The sequence below is a fragment of the Netta rufina genome (assembly GCF_964035555.1).
Source record: "Netta rufina genome assembly, chromosome: 18".
Lineage (NCBI taxonomy): Eukaryota > Metazoa > Chordata > Aves > Anseriformes > Anatidae > Netta > Netta rufina.
Genome location: NC_140142.1, coordinates 3,789,857 through 3,793,086, shown reverse-complemented (window position 1 = coordinate 3,793,086; position 3,230 = coordinate 3,789,857). Strand labels below are relative to the sequence as shown.

Here is a 3,230-nt window from a genome sequence, read left to right as displayed (position 1 = left end):
TGGCCCTCAGGGGGACACTGCAGGAAACTTGCCTCTGACTTGGACTTCTGGAGAGATGTCTTCAATTGTCTCTAAGTGACTGAGGTTTCTGGGCTCATCAGCAAAGCCCCCAGAGGGGTGATTGCAGTGCCTTGGGCTGGTGCTGTGCTGCTGAGTTGGGCCGGGCTCATGGGACAGAGAGAGCTCGTGGCAAGAGGGCCGTGGTGCAGAGAGACAGCTGTGCCCAGGAGCAGCTCCTCTGCACAGCGCAGCAGGGCTGGGGGCTCTGACCGCAGCTGGCACACAGAGAGGAGAGAAGGAGAGAGGGCTTGGAGGCACTGAGGAGTGCAACAACAGAGGGCAGCGTGTGGCAGGACACATCTGCAGGCTCTTGACACCGTGAGGCTCTGGCAGCAGGTGGGGTTGCCAGAGGGGTCTTCTACAGATGGCACATCTGATGGCTGATTGCATCTGTGAGGATGTGTCTTATTCTACCTGTAATGTGGCATAGAAGATGCTTTAGAGAATGGTATTTTTGAGGGGGAATTTTAGCAGGAAGATCAAGGCTTTGTTTATCTGAAATGGAAGACTTGCTTGGATTCTGTGCTTTCAGATTCTTGGTGTGGAAGGAAGGCAGGGTTCATGACAATGAATTGTCTGGATTTTACAGGAGACTGAGACTCCAAGAGTATTGCAGGGAGAGATCAATATGGCAGCAATTAACCTGATCAAATCCCTTCAGGCACCTCAGCCTGAAGACTGAAACAACAATGTTTGTTGTCTCCTCGGGGCTTGTCAGGTCTTCAGGAGCTGCAACCCCTGTGATGTCCTGTACTCAGGAAGCACACAGCTTGTGGGATGGGGTCTCTGAGCATGGACAGGGTGGGGATGTGGGGACAGAGAACCGGCTCCCAGCAGGGACATAGAAACAAGTAGGGACATGGGCAGGCAGTGAGAGGGAGCTGCTGCCAGAAATGCTGTGCGAGGGAGGGCTCAGGCACCTCCCCGCAACCCCCTGCAGGGCAGACGCCTTCCCTGGGACACCCCCTGCTCTCCTCTCCCTCCAGCACAGCCTCTGCCCTCAAGCCCCCGGTGTCCCCAGAAGGAGCTGCCTTATCTGCAGGCAGAGCTGCAGCACAGGAGGGTCTGCTGAGTGTCCGTCTGTCCCTCCCTGGCCTTGCCTCCCCTGGCAGCAGCACGCTGGCATTCCTCCTGGCTTCTCCAGCTGGCCGTGCTGCTGCTGGTCTTGTTCCCAGGCTGGCTGGGGATGGGGGTTTCACATGCCCATGGCGTGAGCCCTCGGTGTGCTTGGGTCGAGGGACAGGGTGAGGGGTGTGCAGATGGGCACTGTGAGCCTGGATTCCTCTGCTCTCAGCAGGGTCTTTGTTCTTTTCAGTCAAACATGTGAATAGAACTTTCCTGCAGCTCTCACAGGGCAGCTGAAACCACACTTGGTGGACAGACTGGCCTGAAGGAGAACACCGTGCACTAAAGTGACAGTCCCTTTTTCTCTGATAATGATCTACAAGGATTCCCTTTGAGTTCAGCACAAATAGCCAGGGTTTGTGACTTGGAAACACTCCTCAGGAGTGGTGGGACAGAGGAAACAAAAAAATCAAATCAATCAATCAATCAATCAATCAATAAGGCTCCACAGCTCTGCTCTGCAGTTTGGTGAACTGGGAGCGATACTGGGGCAAAGCATTTTGTGAACAAGAAGGAAGTGAAACCAACATTTCCCCATGTTCCTCTTCACCTCTTGCTGTAGGACAGGGCTGACTCCTGCACTGCCCACAGTAGAGCCCCCTGTTCCAACAGACACCGTCAGGCAGAATGAATCAGGATGCATGAAAGGGATCTGCCAAATGTCACAATATAGGTGATGATTTTAAATGAGAAAGAGAATTCGTTTCCCTCTGATACATTTCTTGTACTTTATTACTCTCATCCTCTTCTTTTTTCAGGATCACATCCTGAAAAAAGCAGATGTCCAACAGAAGCACCATCACTGAGTTCCTCCTGCTGGCATTCGCAGACGCGCGCTGCAGCTCCTGCACTTTGCGATCTTCCTGGGCATCTACCTGGCTGCCCTCCTGGGCAACGGCCTCATCCTCAGTGCCGTAGCCTGCCACCAACGCCTGCACACCCCCATGTACTTCTTCCTCCTCAACCTCGCCCTCCTCGACGTGGGCTGCATCTCCACCACTCTGCCCAAAGCCATGGCCAATGCCCTCTGGGACACCAGGGCCATCTCCTATCAAGGCTGTGCTGCCCAACTCTTTCTCTTTGCTTTCTTGTTTGGAGCAGAGTATTCCCTTCTCACAGTCATGGCCTACGACCGCTACGTTGCCATCTGCAAGCCCCTACACTACGGGAGCCTCCTGGGCACCAGAGCTTGTGCCCAGATGGCAGCAGCTGCCTGGGGCAGTGGCTTTCTCCATGCTGTCCTACACACGGCCAGTACATTTTCCCTGCCCCTCTGCCACGGCAATGCTGTGGAGCAGTTCTTCTGTGAGATCCCCCAGATCCTCAAGCTCTCCTGCTCAGCTGTCCACTTCAGGGAAGGTCAGCTTTTCATGTTTAGTGCCTCTTTAACCACTGGATGTTTTGTTTTCATTGTGGTGTCCTATGTTCAGATCTTCAGGGCAGTGCTGAGGATTCCCTCTGAGCAGGGCCGGCACAAAGCCTTTTCTATGTGCCTCCCTCACCTGGCCGTGGTCTCCCTGTTTGTCAGCACCATCATGTTTGCCCACCTGAAACCCCCCTCAATCTCTTCCCCATCCCTTGACCTGGTGATTTCATTTCTCTACTCGGTGGTGCCTCCAGCAGTGAACCCCCTCATCTACAGCATGAGGAACCAGGAGCTCAAGGATGTCTTGAGGAAACTGATGCCTTGATTTGTTTCACAATCATGACATTGCCCTTCTTCTTCTGCTTCATTTGGTTGTTTTGCTCAGGTGAGCAGCTGAGCTCCACCACAACTGCTATCTGACTCCCCAATCCCCTTCCTCAATGGTAAACAGGAAGAAAATATGAATAAAAGGGCTCAAGGGTTGAGGTAAGGACCAGGAGATTAGTTTACAGTTATCATCAAGGGAAAAACAGACTCAGCATAGGGAAATTAGTTAAATTTACTGCCTATTACTAGCAAGCTATAGGATTGAGAATCAAAGAAAACAAAATAAAAACAACTTCCCCCTATCCACCTTCTTCCACCTCCTTCCCTCGAGCATTGCAGGGGAATGGCCAAT

At 52.8% G+C, this 3,230-nt stretch overlaps 1 pseudogene across 1 annotated transcript; it reads left to right on the top strand.

Moving 5' to 3' along the window:
* The first annotated feature begins 1,965 nt into the window (after positions 1 to 1,965).
* Positions 1,966 to 2,876, top strand: LOC311216234 (olfactory receptor 14C36-like; annotated as a pseudogene). Its single transcript has one exon. The product of its transcript is annotated as an olfactory receptor 14C36-like (transcript).
* The last annotated feature ends 354 nt before the right edge of the window (positions 2,877 to 3,230 follow it).